The sequence below is a fragment of the Corvus brachyrhynchos genome, unplaced genomic scaffold, assembly GCF_000691975.1.
Source record: "Corvus brachyrhynchos isolate BGI_N302 unplaced genomic scaffold, ASM69197v1 scaffold416, whole genome shotgun sequence".
NCBI lineage: Eukaryota > Metazoa > Chordata > Aves > Passeriformes > Corvidae > Corvus > Corvus brachyrhynchos.
This window is the reverse complement of record NW_008238439.1, coordinates 665,640-685,114: the sequence shown is the minus strand read 5'-3', so window position 1 is coordinate 685,114 and position 19,475 is coordinate 665,640. Positions and strand designations below refer to the sequence as shown.

General features: G+C 41.8%; 1 long non-coding RNA gene across 4 annotated transcripts in view; it reads right to left on the bottom strand.

The window, feature by feature from the left end:
- Positions 1-6,930: 6,930 nt before the first annotated feature.
- Positions 6,931-19,475, bottom strand: part of LOC108447226 — a 70,569-nt gene continuing 58,024 nt past the window's right edge. For all 4 annotated transcript variants that reach the window (XR_001862665.1, XR_001862666.1, XR_001862663.1 and 1 more), the window contains exons 7-9: positions 15,653-15,818; positions 9,976-10,068; positions 6,931-8,007 (exon numbers count right to left, since the gene is read on the bottom strand). This is a non-coding gene — a long non-coding RNA (uncharacterized LOC108447226). The remainder of the gene's footprint in view (positions 8,008-9,975; positions 10,069-15,652; positions 15,819-19,475) is intronic.

Below are 19,475 nucleotides of genomic sequence, written 5' to 3'. Positions count from 1 at the left end.
TGATTCAGACTTTGCAAATTCTACAGGAGCACTAGGAGTCAGAAGACCAGCACAGGGAAGCTGAGATTTAATCCAAGATGATGGGGAAGCTCAGATCATATTTGAGGTGATAGAGGAGGCAGGCCTGACCAACCCACTTTGTATTCCCCAAAGGTAAGTCCAGCAAACACTGCAGCTCTCCCAGAGCAGAGGCTACTCACACAAGAAAAGTAAAACCAGAAAACCTGGAATAGTGCCCTGCATCAACAAAAAAAAGCCATTTCCAAAACCACACTATGCAAATTTCACCTAGTTGCACAACATTCACTCTTTGTGCAAAAGTTTTGCATAGCTGCGATTTCACGACGCCCAGCTCATTTCAGGAAAGGAGAAGGGAGAAATGCGTGGGGCAGAAGGCTCACCTCTGGCTTCTGCACAGCCAGCACCATGGAACTGTGGAGGCATGAATCACCAGTCGGCTCCAGGAGTGCTGAGTTGTGGAGTCTCTGTGACCGGCACCCACAGAGACACAATTTAGGGGGAATAGATGTCTCTGAGCAGGACCGTGGTGAACCATGTAACACTTTTACAGATGGCACACTCATAACCATTAAACAGTTATGACCAGCTTGAGTGAGAGAGTGAAGAATGTACACACAGGGTGATAAAACACACCAACTAAATTGAGAAAAATACACATATTCTGATTTTAGACACATGGGTTATCAGAGGTAAGGGAGCCCTCACTACAATATGATCTGTTATCAGAAACCTAAGGCAGCTGGTTGGATCACAGATGCACATATGGTCACAGTTTTCTGGAGAGAGAGGCGGGGGGGGGAGAAAAAAACCAGCCAAGATCTCCTTTAGCACAGTGAGTCTAGTAAGAGTCAAATGGTTTCTTCTCCTCTCCATCCCTGACTCCATTTAAGTGCTATCTTAAATATTTCTAGGGACCCACTGGTGGGTAAAGAAAAAATGCTAAAGAAAACATAATCTTTCAAGGGCTGACATTACCTAGTTCCCAGCACAGCTACAGACTAGCTGCTGTGAAATGCAACAACCTGGTGGGAATTGGAAAGCTCTCTTTTAACTGCAATTATTATCTCTAAAGCCTCTCTAATAGCAATCCCAGAATATAGGTTTAAAGAAAAATCATTTTAATGGAGGTCCCAGTACTACATTTTTATATTGCACCAAGTCAAGCTATTGATTAGCTTTACATTAATTTTAAAAGCACAAAGAATTTGTCATGATTTTTCTCCCTTTGATATCAGCATCCATCAGCGATTGCATCAGTTTTCTGCTGAGCTGCCAAGCAAAGTTAAATGATGATGCGCTTCCTCTCCCTGACTTCTTATTCCAGCTTGGTTCAGCAATCTCGACCAGCCACTTCCTGTCTCCACTATTGCACTGTCTGGCACTTGCTTCAGACAAGTCAATACGCTTAAATTATACCTGTACCAGGCATAATTAATCATAAAACTTTCTGCTTTGTAATGTTATTTGAACTTCTGCTTGGTGTTCATAAGCAGAAGGCAAAACAAAAGTTCAGTGGTGAAACCGGTGCCATTCCCCCCTGCCTGCTCATTGAGTTGGAGCTCCTTGGATTTCAGAACAAGAGATGATTTCTTGGGAAGTCATTGCTCCCCAGTGGTTCAGAATTACGTTGTTGAACTTTAGTAGACTGACAATATGTATGGAGAAAACTCCAATAATCAGAGATATTTTGTATGGGACCAGCCTGGAAACACAGAGGCAGCTTTTTTGATGTCAGTCAGAGCTTGGTGCTCAGTGTGTAAGAGAACGACATTAGAGGTGGTGAGCATGGTACCCACCTCTGAGTCACAGCTCTACCTTTATAGCCGCTATTCCCCAGGGCGTGTAGTAATTTATAGCCATTAGAGGCCAGCAGTAAATTACTCCCTCCAGTCTGGCTCCAAGTCAAGCTCTCCAACCAGCCACTGGAGACTCGGCAGGAGGGAAATGCAGAGAGCGAGAAGTGGTTGGCATCCATCCCTTGTCCATTCCAGCCTTGTCTACTTCTAGAAAAGAAATAAATAGACAACTTTTAAGATTCATCTGGACAGGGTGCTGGGCCACCTAGTCTAGACTGTGCTTTTGCCAAGAAAGTTTGGGCCAGATGATCCTCAAGGTCCCCTTCCAACCTAGCACTCTATGATCCTAGGATAAGTAATGTTTTCTCCCTCCCAGGCACTCAGTTCAAAGGTCTGGACCACCCTCCCATGGTGGGGAAACAGGAACTCTGTCCAAATTCAAGGACTCATCCTATGAGGACGGAACCCTCAGCAAGAGCTTAGCCAGCCACTGAGGTGTTTCTGTTAGGCTTTTCAGGAACAAAAAGGTGTTTTTCAGCAGAAATGAATCTTCCATATAATCCCCAGCACAGGCGCCTTTAAAACACCTCAAACAAAAAATAAAAGCAACAACAAACCCTCTTTTCTTAGAGCATCCCAAGCAATTTTACCGAGATTAATTGTCCTTATTTGTTTTTGTCTTTCCATATATTTCAGCTCTCCAACAGAAAACTAATCCACTGGATTTCAAATTATGGCACAATTAGCATGAAATTAATTAGAATCTGACCTATCCCCTAATTTTCCTCCAGCTGAGACTGCCAACTTTTAATATAAGCCTAAAGCAAGAGCTGTAAGACTAATACAGCAAATGGGACAAAGGGTTTTTAAATTAAAGAGTGTTTAGAAAAATGCAATTTACTGCCATAAGCATTTCCTTGACAACAACCCCAAAACTCCAGTCCTCAAACAAAGTGTAGAAGAATATTTCACCTCCCCCTGACACAAAGAGTTCATTTGCAAAGCCCACAATCATCCCTCCCATCTTTTAAAATTCTCATGGCCTTTCAAAAGCAGAGCCTACAGTTATCAATTAGCAATGCCTTTTAGTCCCATCATGCAAATTTTCTTTTTCACGTAACCTCTCCAGACAACTGTAAGAATTTTTAAGTCCATCGCATATATATAATCAACCCCCCAACTGTATCTTAGCCTTCACAATTCCCTGCATCATTTATAGACCTCTGCAGTATCTCTTTTTGCCACTGTACATATTTTCCACATTCCTTCAGGCTCCTATTCACTATCTAGTACCCAAATTTCTCACCCTCCTTCCTCTTCAGATTTCAGCCATCATTAACCAAATGCCCCAGTTATTCTTTTTCATAGTTGCTTTGATCACTGCCATCCCTCTGTTCCACACGAAGCCTGTGAGTCACAGATACTCAACAACATTTAACTTTTTTGCTTTGCCTGGCTGGAGTGGCACACAGCAGCCTGGCAGGAATCATTGCCTCCTGCGGAACACAAGTTTTAACTCAGAGAAAAAGGACTGTGCCCAAAAAATTAATCAAAAGGAGATTTCCCTCATGTTCTGCCATGTTCATGTGTTGTTACAGCCTTTGTGAAATTTAGTAACAGACTCTTCCCTACCTTGGAAGCACAAGGTGCAAATTCCACTGCCTGTGCACTAGAAAGCAATACCATACACACAGCTTCAACAGGAAGATTTCACAGCCCTGAAAGTGAAACATTCAGGTGTCACCACCATCACAGCACAGAAACGAACAGCTTGGATAAAGATTGCAGTAGAAATGGGACTAAATAAAAAAAAAAAAAATACATATTCAGGCACTGCAAGGAAAACAATATTAAAAAAATGGAAGGGTACAGAAGCTACATGCAGCATATAGAATAGTCTTAGACAATCTACGCACACCCTTATAGATTCCATGTATACAATACAGAATACACTTCATTCTCTCATCAGTAGAGGCTACATTCAAATCTACATCTTGGTCAACAGAGCTGCAATACTGTCAATCTTTGAGAACACTGCAACTCACTCAGAAACCACAGAGAATGACAACCAGAGAGGGAAGAAAATAACATTCTATACAAACACAATATATCTTCAACATTAGGTTTTCATTTCACAGGTCTTTTGTTCACCAGGGCACTTATTGATGTTGTGGTCTAACAACTCCTCTCTTACAGACTGCATGGGCTGTTCTTTCATTCTCTGGTTGCTAACATTGTTTTTTCAGGGGTTTTGGTTTGGTTTTTTCCCAAAGACGAAAGGAGAGTGCTTTACTTTTTTTTATGAGGTGGCAGCAATCAGTGCCCCAATCCACAGAAATCTAAACCAATCTGCACTTCAGTTAAACAGCCCTGGACTCTTGGCTGCTGCTGCTCTTTTTCCTTTTGGCAATACAGAATCAAAAGTATCTTCCAAACTCAGACAGATGAGGAGCCCAGTAAAAACTCGAGAAGGAAAACAGCATCAATTACCACAGCTAGTCCAAGAGCAGGGAGCACCTCTGCCTCATGGCCAGGTGTATTTTGGTCAGAGGATGTAGGAGTGGGGTGCAGTCCAGCAGCTGGGCTCTGCAGCTGCTGAGGTTGCCTCTCATGCACACAGATGTCATCTGCTCTTCTGGACCAGGCACAAAAATAGACAAACAGCAGGTCCTGCCCTGAACAGGTATTGCAATCCCATGTGTTGGCCCACGTGTCATGTGTCAATGCATTTCCACATTGTTTGCCCAGTTCCCACCAACAGTAGACAATTTCAAAGACTCCTTTTATGTCAGGATGTCAAACTGATGAACCAAAATTAGGTGTCCTTTAACTTAATTTCTCTTCTCCTACCCCTAAATAATTCTTTCAGAATGGAACTGTTTATGATAACCTGGCTCACATTAACCCTTCACCCCTCCAGAATCCACACCATTAATTCTCATAATAAAGCCTATTTTAAATATATCTTTAATCCTCTGAGAAAACCAATTTCATCCTTGAATGTTCCATTGATCTACAGTAAATAAATAGGCATTAGGGAGAAACATTGTTTATTTATTTGCTTGCCACTTAGAATTTAATCCTGGGATTCTAAAGGGACGATTATAAATTTCTCTAACAGTCCCTAGGGTATGTTTTGAATGTAGTCATCTAAGATAGGACTCTTGCACTCCAGGATGCCAGTGCATTACAGCTTAGAAAGATTATAGCCAAACAGCACTCATTTATTATAAAGAGGGATGAGTAGTAATTCCAGGACACACACTAGATGAGATTTCAGCCCGGTCTAGCTTGTGTACAGTGTGGAATGTATCTGGAAGCTTTCCAAAGCCTGCTTGCATACAGCACAGTCTCACCAAGAGACTTCCTGGCAAAATCTTATTGGTAAAGAGAGGGGTTTGGAGCTTCTTCAGTGGAAGAGGACTTCTACCACTTATCAAGCCGAGTTTGTACAGCTGAAGATTTATAGCCACGTGGAAGGACTGTGGACACCTGAGCTCTTACACAGGAAAATCTAAGGTCAGTGGTTGCTTCACTGAAACTTTCAACCTTCTTGAAAATCAAAGGATGGGGCTTTTTTGGAAGACACAGGCCTAGGAATACTGTTCTGGAAAGGACCAGAAAAGTCACTGCAGCCAGTCACATACAATTGGAAGAATCAAGTCTGCTTGACCATGAGCTCCTACAACCACGGGCCATAAAACCCTCTCCTGGCTCCAGAAATGAAAAGCTTAAGTGTAAAAGACTGAAGGTGATGAAGACCTCACCACACACCCAGGAAAACAGGGGTTAATCACTCTTACAACTGAAGGGGGGAAAAAAGCAAACAAAACAAAATAGAAACAAAATAAAAATACCCAAACAAAATCCTCATTTCCTATTTTGTCCAGCCTTTTCCTGGGACAGGAAAAATCTATCCACTAATCAAAAAGCTCTTCATTCAAAGTACATCTAGGAATCATTAGGTCATGGTGCTAGATAAACTAACTAGACTGAGCTTATGTGTGTAGGGTTTCCAGGTCTCTGATCATTCTCCTAATGTCCTTTTCTAAGCCCTTCCCGGTCTGTCAGCACAACTTCTGCAAAACTAGACAGCAAGGAATGGTAACAAAATGAGTAAACTCTTCAAGCAATTTCTACCATATTTTCAAGGAGTAGGAGGACGTAATTCAGTGGGGAGAAGTGAAAGAAATGGCTGCACCATGATACAATCTTGCTTAAACGCCTTGGAGACTCCAGATCCCCAGTGCATGTCAACACGCAGCCTGAAAGAGTAGCTGAGCCAGAGCCCTAGGTTGCATACAGCCAAACTAAATGCTCAACACAGCGAGGGTGAAGTCTGCTTTGTGTCACTGGAGAAAACTAGGCTGATATCTAACAGATGACATTTGCCAGTAAAAATGATTGTTCACATTGTGTTTGTCTTCTGGGAGAACATTCCACGTCTGACATGCATCCACAACCCATGCAGGTACTGAGTGTAACCTCGCTGTAGATGGCTTCCAACCTGCTACACAGGTCCTACCAGGATACAAATTCTCAAGGTAACAGTCTTTTCCATTTAATTTATGAATCTCCTTCATGCCCATGCATGCTTCATGCTTTAATTAATATTAATTAAAGACTAATCACATTCATTGCAGCCAGGTGCTGAACAAATTTGTCATTTGTCTTTGCAATGCAGAGCACCATGGGCCCTGGCCATGTGGAGAGAAAGGCAGCAATGGAGACCACCTCTGTTCCTGCCTTGTGTTGTCCCTGGGCTCCTATTGCTCACTTTGGTGCTCAGAGTTACAGACTGCAGCCTCATTGCATAAGGAATTCCGTGAACACAGGACACTAAGGTGGTCTCTGTGTCAGAAACATCCATTGTACCCTGGCTCGAAGGCAGAAATGCAGACAGCCTGTCTGCACCACCACTCTTATTTCCCTCCCTCCTTACAGAGACTCTGCACTGCAAATGCAGCTGCAGCACCATAATGCTTAACATGTAAACCAGTCAGTGTTACTTCTGGCTAGATTTGGGGGCAATGAAGAGCAGAAAGGCCAGTGACTTGCCCCAAATCGCGGTGAAAATTGGCAATGTAATTGGAAATAGAGTGCTCACCTGCAGAGATCTCCATGGTATCTTCAGTATATTGTCAAAATTCATCAAACTGAGGATTTTGCCACTGAAAACTGATTGTGCACAGGAACACAAGGGCTCAGGTTCCTTAAGTCGTTTGCAAACCAGAATTTGGAGAATAAATTCCTGTTTCTGTGTTAACAGAGACTTGGTTAACACTATGAGTCACATGGTATGGAGTGAGACATTCTTGTGTCTTCTAGATCTTATTTAAGTCAGACACAAAGAGTTTAGCCAGGCAGATCATGCACACAACAATTACTTGAAGCCTATGAGAAAACCCTCCAAGGGCTCATCTTGCTTCTTGAACAGCCAACATACAGAGGAGTTCCCTGCGATGCCTTTCATGATCTCTATTGTTCACAGGGTACTAAAGTAATGAATAGCCTTTATTTTTCCAAGTTTCAGTCACAGAATGCACATGCTACCATTAAAAGGAAAACAAAAGTGCAGAAATGCCAAGATACTATGTAACACACAGCCCTTCATCACTTGCATTGATGCACAGTGTTACAAATTTTATCTAATCAACTGACATTTTAAGTAGTGGAGAATTTAACAAGAATAACAATGTGGTGACAATTTAGTCTTTCTTACCCCTCCATAAAAACACTGTCTTCTGTTTGGTCTAGATTTAGGTCAAGACATTTCACTAATTTGCTAGTCATTAAAAAGATATTTTTATACCCAGCCTGTAATATTATACTCTTCAGTGATTATGATAGTTCCCAACAGAATTCCAGACTTGAAAATGAAGGCTGGGAAGCTGAGCTGCAATTATGATACTTTAAATAATTCCACAAAAGTAGAACCACTGTTAAATAATTTATAGTCTTTGATCTTGTCACAGATCTACTGAAATCTTCACATCACTCAAGCTAAATATTTTCAAACAGAAATGGGATAGGTTACTTCCCTCCACCCCCTTCTGTCACCATGGGAGCCGAGGAAAATAATGGTGCCAGGGGCCAAATTCTTCATTACTTTGGTGTAAGCTCTTTCTTGCATGAAAATTCTTCCTCTGGGGTTCAAACACATTCAGAGATATGTTTTTCATCGCAGCACCTTGAAAGGTTAAGAAGGTAGCAGTTATTTTTGAATCATAGAATCGTTAAGGTTGGAAAAGACCTTAAGATCCTCAAGTCCAACCATCAACCCAGCAACACCACCATTTTCACTCTTAAACCATGCCCTCAAAATAGATCTTCCTCCAAAGTGACATAATTCCCAATATTTTACAAAACAGAAAATGCAACCTTTCAACTCTGCACTTTGCACAGCTATAGAATCAGAATCATAGAACACCCCGAGCTGGAAGGAACCCATCAGGGATCCTCACAGTCCAACTCTTGGCCCTGCACAAGTCTCCCCAGGAATCACACCACCATGTGTACAAGAGCATTGTCCGAATGATTCTTCAACTCTGTCAGGCTTGGTGCTGCAATCACTTCTCTGGGGAGCCTGTTCCAGTGCCCAACCACCCTCTGGGTGAAGAATCTTTTTTATATTGTACCTGAACCTCCCCTGGCTCAGCTTCAGGCCATTCCCTCTGGGTCCTGTCACTGCCACCACAGAGAAGAGATCAGTGTCTGCCCCTCCTCTTGCCCTCACAAGGAAGTTGCAGACTGCTATGAGGTCTCCCCTCAGTCTCCTCTTCTTCAGGCTGAACAGAACAAGTGACCTCAGCCACTCCTCATGTGGCTTCCCCTCCAGACCCACCACCTTACAGGCAAGCAGAGACAAGAGAAGCTTCACACAGGACATCAGTCCTCACAAAGTTCTGTGGGTCTGTGCCAGGAAGGTTGAGGGAGCCTCGCACAAGCCACACTGCCAAACCTCAGCAGCTGCCCTCAGGCCTAGAGAGGCCTAGAGAGGCCACAGACAATTTATTCAAGTAAGTGCCAGCTCCTAAAGGCTGGTAAACAGGGTCGTAGATGAAAATGCAGACTGTGCTAAACTGTGTTATTAAAACAAAAAAAAACCCTCTGTAATTTGTGGTCTGTTCAGTTGCAATCCACCTCAATGTGGTCCTTAATGGGGTCCTCAGCACAAGATAGAGGTGGACCTGCTGGACTGAATTCAGAGGAGATCACTGAAGATGATCCGAGGGATAGAACACCTCTCTTATGGAGGCAGGTTGAGAGAGTTGGGGTTGTTCAGCCTGGAGAAAAGGAGGCTCCAAGGAGACTTGATTGCAGCCTTCCAGTACCTTAACGTGGGCTTATGAAAGGAAGGGAAAGGGACTTTTTATATGGGAAAATAGTGACAGGACAAGGGGCCGTGGTTTTAAACTGGAAGATAGCAGGTTTAAATTAGGAAGAAATCCATTACTCAGAGAGTGGTGAAGCAGTGGAACAGGTTGACCAGCGAGGTTTGTGGATGCCCCAACCCTGGAAGTGTTCAAGGCCAGGTTGAATGGAGCTTTGAACAATCCAATCTAGCAGGTGGCATCCCAGTCCATGGCAGGTGGATTAGAACTAGATAACCTTTAAGGTGCCTACTAATGATTCTCATGTCCTGCTACTCAGGGATACAGACTGTTCAGCCACTGTCAAGTGCAGTGGCCAAATAACCTACTCTCTAGTGAAAGAGAGGTTCTCCGTTAAAAACATGTTACAAAGTCAAATTCAGAAGCCCTGGTGTAAACTAAAGGCTCGCGTACAAGATCAAGCTATGCTGTTGGAAAAAATTTACCTCTAATTAGCTGAGCCCAATAGCTAAGACAAGGCAACATATCTTAAGTGCCTTTTGCTGGAGGCAAACTCAAGTCTGCATCCCGTTGCAGCCCACAAAGCCCACGCGCATGTGTACGTACCATTACAGCAGCTCTGCTGACTGATAACTTGTTAAATTGACATAACTTAACTGTCAGGGTCCTAAGACTAATGAAACATGTAAAGTATACCAGAAGTAAACAGCAGCTTTCCAGGAAACACTTAATTTGCATTCTAATTAATGCAACGTGGGGCAGAAGTCATAAATAAAGGATTCAGTCACAGCTCACTGTATAATAGGCAGACTAGTTTTACACACCTGATAAGACAGGCAAGTACTAATGTGGGGTTATGGAGGATGCCAGACCTAAACCAGCTCTTCACATCTGCAAGAGACAAAGGGGTGCAGCACCTAAAAAAAAAAAAAAAGGTTTAATGCTGTAAATGTCTTTTGAAAGTTTCCCTCCCTAGGAACAAATCACTTTTTTTTTTCTTAGAAGATGACAAGTGTAAAGAAAATTTCATCTAGAGGAGTCCTTGAAGGTGTGACAAACAGGATTTGAACACCACACCTTCAGGCTTATTACCACTGGTGATGAGTAGTGTTCATACCCTGAATGCCCCGGTAAAGATTGGAGTCTCACTTTTCAAACAGCTTGCAGAAGTCTTCCCAAAATAACTGCCACCACCAAGGAACTCTGCAAATGCTCCTTGAAACGGATGGGCACCCGGTCTGAATCTTGCTATTACATTTTTCAGACCTGTCACACATAGCATATTGCCTGCAATAGGCATTTTCTGGATTGGGTAAAGTTTGAGGATGGATTCCTGCTTTGCTCTCACCTATAGCCTCACTCTATCACGATTATGGTGTTCCAGCCACTCCCTTCTAGGACCATATTATGCAGTGAGCTCTGAACACAATGGGGCAGCAGAAAAGGAGGCTGGTTGCATTTAGCCACAATAAATTAATCTACATAAAACCATTCAGAAATTCAATTTTGATGTCCTTTCTTTGTGGGATGGTACATGTGGTTTACGTTACTTTGAGAACATTTTGGTAAGCACTCTGTTGTATTTATTAAATGCAATCAATTCAATTCAAGAAAAAGAAATTAAGTTACTTGCTTTCTAATTACAAATAAACAAAATTATTTTAAATATCCCGCTTTTCTTCCCTGCTGAAACTAAAGTATAAAAACTAGCCTATGTAAGTGACAGAAGGTTATTGCAAACCAAGCCGATGAAATGAAAGAGAACAGTAAATATCAGCACCATAATAAAAGTAAAGTCCCTTTTTGCTTTTAACTACTTCTCACTTGCTTCGCATTTCCCCACTACTCCACCACAAGCAGCAACTCTTTCCATGGAACCCTCTGTGCTCATTCATTTTTATGAAAAATACTTCCTTAGTGGCTATTTGTGTTTTTGCAACCATAGCGATAAAATATATTACTGGCAGAACTCTCAGGATTATAAATAGGTATCATTCTTTGTTTAATTTCAGTGAGCCAGGACAAAATCACTGAGGTTTTTGCACACATGACTTTCATTAGGAGCAATGTACAACTGAAAACACATCAGGGTCTTGCCTTTTATTTGTTCTTATTTCTATTTGTTTATGCCTTCGTGTAATTAGAAGGCTGGAAATTTTGGGGGTGTAATAGCAAAGATCTCAGGGAAAAAACACTGACAATGGAGGAAGGAGCAAACTCACTCACACTAGGACAGTAACTACCAATCTGTCAGAAAAGTATTTTGTTTTGAGGCTTTTGCATGTTTCCATTTTTGTTAAATTGTGTAAGATGTGTTACTTTGGTAAATATCCATCTAACTCCAAGTGCTACGAGTTGAGCGTGCTGTCAACACTGTGCTCAAAGAAAGCCTACTCTGAAAATTTAATACATTATTCCAGCTGAAACCTAACTGACAGTAATTTGCTTCCCAAATGCTTGGGGTCCCTCACTGAAGCCATGAGACCAGACCTGACATTTCATGTATCTCAAAGTCAGACAAGCAGTGCCAAAAATAACCATAAAAATGAGTGCAAGCTTTTCTTTGGGTCAAATCTTTCAAGGATTTTCCTTAAAATTCATATAAATTATCTTCAGGTAGGACTTGGAGCTCTTTCTGGGCTTGCAACCACTCTGTATTATGAGCAAAGACTCAGTAAAACAACACAGAATTGATATGATAAATAGAGAAAGTCTGCAACACTTCACATTTGGTATTGAACCCTGCAGGAATCCCCATCTTCCCACCATGGCCACAGACAGAGGAGCCACCACAAAGACTAGCAGATTCCCAAGGGTTAACCAGCAATCGGTGAGGGTGGGGTCATATTCCAGACCAGGAGTGGAGCTAAGCTACAGTATTCACAAGAAGGGAGCTGAAAGGATTTGCCGTTTGGGAACCATTTCATGCCACCCTCAGACAAGTCTCCCGTAGAAGTCAGCAGGACGCTCCTCTGGTTATGGACTGCAGCAGGATTTGGCTTCAGCTCTGAAGAAAAGGGATTCATAGGGGGAGCTTCTGGTAGCAGCATGTACACAAGGGAAGTTGGGCACAGCAGCATCTTTCTTTCAAAATCTCCCTGCTCCTGAAAGGCCACCCATGGGACACAGCCATCTCTCATGCAGCTATTGTTTTCCGTGGACATGTGCCATGTATTAACAGCCTCTCAGGCCTTGTGCAGAGAAGACAAAGACTGCCCTCTGCCTTTCTGCCTTCAGAGGCCACTTGCAGCACAAACAAGGCAAGGCACCAGAATACAGCTACCCTCCCAAAATAGGCTCCAGCAGCACCCAAGGTAGTTCCTACAGCCAGCATGGAAGAAATGGAAGGAGCCTTCCTGGAAGAGTTGCAACAGATCACCCCAAATCCCTGATTTAGTAAGTACATACTCCAATTTAAGAGCCAGGGGCTGTATGGTAGTGAATCAGGAAAAAAAAAAGGAACAGTTTCACACCAACATTTTATTAATTTCACCACTGCCAGGTCGAGCTTCTCTAGTACAAAGAAAATGCAAAGAGTGGGGGCTGGAATGAGAAGGCTTGACTCCAGAGCCCTTTCTCAAAACAGTGTTTTAAGGAGTGCAATTAGATTTCCTTGCAACCTTCCCCTTCATTCCCTCCTTAGCTTTTTTTTTGGGGGGGGGGGGGGGGGGCAGGGTAAGCATTCCCCGCAGAAGCAGGATGAAATTTAACAACCAGCAGAGTTATCAGAAGCCTCATGTGTCAAATAAACACTACATTTCTCACAAATAGAAAACATACAAGTCATAAATCAAGGGTCCAGCACCGAGAGGCTTGTCATTGGGAAGGTGTCAGTGCACATGGATTTGGATGGCTGCTGCCCTCAGGCTGCCTGAAGGAAGTTTTGACCCAGGATATTAATACAGCTTATTTGATACAGAGTGAACCAGGCTGGGGCTCCAAGGTCTGTTTACATTACAAGACTGTGGGCCTTTGGGAGATTAACACCTAGAGAAAACGCATCTGTGTTTGTTCTGGGTGAGGCTACAATTTAAATTCTTACGTTATCACACAAACTAGACATGATAGATAATCAATGCCCTGTGATAGTTAGTACTGAGGAACTGAGCTAGTTCTTTTTTTGCAGGGTCATTATTCAGCATATCATTCTTGCCATGTTCATTTATATTTAAAGTCAAATCAGGCATTTATTTTCCTGAGACTTTTATGAATGACTACGTACACTTTCATCTCTCAACATAAAGCAAAACTGCCTGGATTATGTCAGTTCTATGCTTTTTTTGCAGGGATATAAAATATATTATATTGTTGCAAAAAATCACGTCACAGAAATCATACAGACATCAGACTAAAAGGAATCTTAAGAGGGCATCCAGTCTATCTTGTTACCTAGAAGCAGTACCAGGTTTACTTGCAGCCATGACATATGTCCATCAAACTTCTCAAAACCTTTAGAAGAGAGTCTGCAGCATCCCTGGGTAACCTATTCCAGTGATTAACAAACCTATCCATACAGACAGTTTTTAAACAACCAAAAGCCTTGTTTTGCTACTGGTGAAGCCAGTCTCTGGATTTTTTTTCACATCTTTAATCTACACTTTAGGTTAATCTACACCTAAGGAACTCCACCCTCTTGAAAACACTGACAGGTGAATGCAAGGCTATAGACACACTGCACCTATAGATATCAAATTAAATACAGAGACATGATGGCAATCTGGGCAGAGAGAGCAACAGGCACAGATCAGGGTTTGTGGCAGTGCTGAGAGCTAAGTGTGTGATACACCTTTCACATGCCTGAGCAAGAAAAGCACTGATCTGCTAAATCTGAGTTCAGTTTCATTTCTACAGAGAGCCTTCTATTAAACACATGTGAAAATACAGTGCTTGCGATCCTACGCTCCACAGCCACGGTGACTGATAGATCTGCATCCCCTTTCTAACAGCAGTTTCCTACAAGAATTATACCCTTCCTCAGACATACCTTTTCTAGACAAACACACACAAATCTTTCAATCTTTCAGCACAGACCATATTTTCTAAGTCTCAAATCATTTGGGTCATTCTTCTAGATTACATCCCACTTGTCTGCATCACTTTAAAAAGAATTGAAAAAACACAGGTCCAAAAATCCAGCTGCTGACTTCTTGCCACTGGACAGAGATGTCTTGCACACTAAGAGTTGCTCCCTTAATATCTCATCTTTTATTCCTGTTCCACTTTCCAGGCACTAAGGCTCCATCTTTTCTCCTGCTGCCAAGCCCCCTTGCAGCTACAGATTCTCTGACACATATTACTTTGCCGTTCTATAATCTGAGTGCCATCATACTGATGTATTTTTCTCAATGTATCATGTTCATTTGTTCTTCTAGTCCTGTGTTCTAAAGCACTTCTGTATACTCAGTCTAAATTTTACACTTTCTATCCCATCATACAAGCCACTAATGAAAATATTGATGGGAACAAGGCCCAAAATTAAGCCTCTTCAAGAGCAAAAGTGAATTCTTCTTTCAGCAGGTCATCACTGCTAACTGCGTTCTCAGAGTGGGGTTTTTAAAGAATCAGGCCCTCCCCTGTTATCCAGCCAAAATTTCTCCAGTTTACATGAGAGCATATAATCTCCCATACTGTCAAAAATCCCGGCTTGAATCAAGATGTATTACATTTACCACTTTCGCCTTATCCACTAAGCCAGGGAAAGAAGGAAATTAGATTGGTTTAACATGATTTGTTCTTGACAAATATGTGTTGACTCTCTTTTTGTCACCTTTTTATCTGGATGATGCTTACACATGGACTGCTTAACAATTTGTTCTAGTATCTAATACCTCTTAAGATATCAAGGTTACACTGATCAGTGCATAACTCCCAAGACCATCTCCCTTCTCCCTTTTTTATAGATAGATACTACAGTCTGTTAAGAATTCAGTGCAGAAAAACATGTATGTCTCCAGGAGAAGCAAGACTTTTTGTGCATGGTGATAGTGCCATGCACAAATTTAGACAAGAAACACTGAACTATTTTCTAGAATGCCTGGGCAAAAATGTAAGTTGAATTATCTTCTTATCATTTTGGGATGAGACAAAAATAAAGGAAGTCTAGGGTACATGATCAGCAATGAATATTGCATAAACAGAATCATTCATTGTCACAGAAATACGATCTCTATTATGTAACCTATTCCAGCCTCCTGCCAATGGATCATTATTTCCTACAAAATATTTTCCACTGCTTTGTTCAACAGAGATTTAAGCAAATCAGTAAATAGCTTCCCCGTACTTCCCTTGGGAAATTGTTGCACAGCTATATAATAGTCAGTTTGGTCTCACTGAAAACAGTAATACAATACTGAAACATATTTAATAGTAGTTAATTGTAACAATAAATATGTAGTAGCAATATTACCCCTCCTGGCCTTGTCCCAAAGAGACAACCGTTTCCATGCACAGATATTATACCTACTTACTCTTCTGTTCCCCCTCTGATTTCTGAATACTCACACTTTTTGTGTTTTCCACTGTACACAATGCACTTTAGCATCTGTAGAGATTCCTGGAGCATCCAGGAACGCCTGATCATCTATTTCTTGGGTGCAGTTATACCACATTCTCGTTGGTGTCTAGTATGGTTCTTGGTGCAGAGCCAAACTTTTGTCAAAGAGGTGATCTTGTAAACAGGAAGAACAAGAAAGAACACTATAATGCCATACATAATGCCTCACATACAATGCCTCATATATAATGCCTTATCACAATGACTGCTGAGACTTATTTCTTTATACCAACACTTGCATCTATTGAAATGAAGTGGGATTAGATTTGATGTTGATTTCGGATGCCCAGCATCCTGCTCTCCCTTTTGGGTAGCGGCTGGGAGTGAAGAATAGCTGCAGTACCACATGATAAACCCACTGCATGAATAAATGCTGTTTCCCATTCTCGATGCGTTTAAATCAGAGGCAGTTGACCTGTTTAGGATATGATCTATTCAGATAATAAAACCCACATGGCACATAGTAAAATGTTTTAATCCATGATCCATGCATATATGTCTCTAGAAACAAAGATGGTTACAGACTGTAGCATATAAAATTTGCCCTGAGCTAGGAAGCCAAAGCCCTTTAGCACAGAGACATTTTTGAATTGTGAACTTTATAAAACCCAACTCATAAGTTCTGCAGATGTAGCTTATTGCTGAGAAAAATCTAAGATGTTAACTGCCAGTGTTAGCTCATATAAGCTGGTATTTGTAAGTGTACTGTATAACTTGTATTGTTTTTCTCACCTTTCCTATACAGTAAAACCAAGATATTGTAAATTAAGGCTTTGGCATAGGGGGGAGGGTAGCAGGGGTGTTCGGGAGTTTAATGGGGGTAAGGATGTGGTTTTGTCCTTTGCCATTTCTAAAAATTGTACAAATCGAAGGATATTTTTAAAGGGGATTTTACAACCTGTTTAATAACTTTTTAAAAGGTTCTAGTATTGCATCATGGGGCTATGGATACAGTAGGTCTTTTCCCGCACAAATGAACAAAGAACACACCCGAGCAATGCTAAGTAACATTAATAGCAGTTGCCATCCAAAAATCCCTTCTGCATTTTAAGCAAAGGAATCCAGAAAAGCTAGTTGGCTTGAAATATTATTTAAAGAAATGGGGTTTGGACACAGACCCACACAAGCTGTTTAGCAGCAGATTATCCAGACTGTATCAGTTTTCCTCAACATTATGGCTGCTTACGACTATAATTTTAAGTTGCTTTTATCCAACAGCAAAAAGGCACAGAAAGTTAATCAAGGCCCTGCACAGAGGGATGCCTTAGACTGATGACCACTGGCTCTTTCCTTCATCTGGCTGCAGACAAACACCACTCAGTTCTGTGTATCCATGGTAGAACTTAGCCAGAGGCTTTTCCTTTTGGCATTTCATGCTTTGGAGAAGCTTCTTCGCGTGCTAATAAAAATGCCAGGAAGACCAGCTGCTCTTAAACAGTTTGCAGGAAGGCAGATATAATTAATTCACAAGTTGGAAGCACATTTGACAGAAAGAATTGTTTTTGTTACCCCCAAACAATCGAGAAGCTCCTATGTGAAATGTGCGTGCAAGTACATCTGCTGTCACTTAAATCCATACATTTACACCACCCTAACTGAAGACACTGTAGCCATCTCTCACACTTAGCCATGAAGATGATTTGCAGAATAATCTAAATACTGCTGTGCAAGGAAAAGCTTGATCAATAGGCCCCATAACTTAGAACGTATGAATTTATGTTACTTTAATGGTATGTCCAAGAACATTAAGACCAATCAAAGTCTATCCAGCTGGCCACATTTACCAGAGCTTTGGCTTTCTTTAGGCCATCACAATTCTGACTTCCACCAAACCCAATTTCCAAGACTTACCGCAACGAGAACAGGATTATTTAAGCATTTTTCCCTCACTTTTTCTTTTTTTCAACCATATTCACATAAACTTGTCGCCCATTTGCATACATTTGAGCAGTCTGCCTGACTATAAGGCATCTGCACTTTTATGTTCATTTCTCTGACATCTGGAGTGCTATAAATTCAATGTTTGTCTTCATTTTTTCCCCTTCTCTCTCCCCCTATCCCCTAAAGAAGTATTGGCGGTAGCACAGATTAATCCAGTCACATTCAGATCCAAACTCACTGGAGATTTCCAAGCTTGAATGACTCAACTGGACCAAGAAGTTAAGAGTGGTGGGAAAAAAAACATCACTGGTGCCTCTGTAAGGAAAAAGCAGCATTGCCATCCGCTGCAACAAGATTCAAAGGAAAATACTAACAATGAACAACTAAAATGGTTAACATTGCCTCAGGGCACTTTGGAAGAGAACACTGCGGCAGGTACGATGAGCTCTCACCCACTTCTGCTACGTTCCTGATGGGGAAGCAGGAGTTGATGCCAACACCCTGGGGAAAAACATGCCTCAGAACAGCTCCAGGCTGACCAACTGAGCAACTCAGCCTCTCTCTGTGTTTCCCTTGGGATGACTAGACAGGTAAGGGACCACCGTACCAGTGAGTGTGGGGACACTGGACATTGTACTGTAAGCATGGAAGCTGTGCACGTGTTTAGTGGGAATGTCTGGAGTAGCTGAGCACCTGAAAGGGATCCACGAGAACAACTTTGCAAATCTCCAAGATATTGCGACACACAATACAAATGTACAATTAAGTTTTGTAAATTTGGCCAGACACCAAAGGGTTTGGAATCTGGCTGAACACAAAGTTCCCTGATTCTTCCCCTGACTCTCAGCTTTCCCTGCAGACTGCATCAAAAAGTACAGATAATACCAGGCTGCTCATTCTCCTGCTGCCCATACAGTGATATATTTTTCTTGCTCCATTGGGACAAATGAAATAAGAGAAACGAAAGCAGGGTCAGCCTGGTGTCTGTTGAGGGATCATCTCTTACTAACCAAGAAATGGCAAAATCCTCCTAAAGGTTCTTTGGGGAATATTTATTTTGTCCCGCGCTTTTACTGTAATTGTGTTAATCCGATAGATTTGCTAAGCAGCAAAGCGTTAACTGGCATGTCTGAGGAATGCCTGTTGGGGAATGTGTCTGCATGGGAAGAGGACTGAAAACGCAGTTTACATAAGGGTACAGACTGTATCTGACAAAGAATACATTATAGTATATGTTTCTTTCATGGTAAAATATGATGAGGTAATGGGGAGCAGGGTTAAAAGCTGAAGTGACTATATTTATGTGTCAGGTTCAAGAGGTTGTTTCAATTTCTAGACCCAATCAATGACAAACTTCAGCTCTGCTTCTGTACATGCTTCAATAGGCTGTGAGGGGTGGCTACTGTGTGTACAGCTAGCAAACATTTCTGTGCTAGACTACTTTTATTCTCTTAAAGTTAAATTATGTGGAATTGACCATAATGAAAAATCTGGGGACTAAATCAAACCTGCAGCTATTTTGTCTATCACTCATCTACACATCTTCCCTCCACCTAAGAAACCTCCACCTTTGAACAGGTGATTGTCTTTACAAACTGCAGGGCACATCAGGGGAATATTTTAACAGTTTCATTTTCTCTCCTACTGAGTTATGCTGCCCACAACCTCTGGGATCACACAGGATCCAAGAGCCCACAGGTTTTTTTTGCTGTTGTTGGCTGCTCTCGTTGCTAGAGCTCAAGTCCTGTCAGCAGAAGCTTCACAGCGGATGCACAGGGAACCTGCCTAACATGTTACAAACTGACACAATTCCAGCAGTAGCCAGTGGTCTCACATAATGCAGTTATTTTTTCCAGGCCTGTTTTCTTCTTCCAGCTGAGTTCCCAAAAG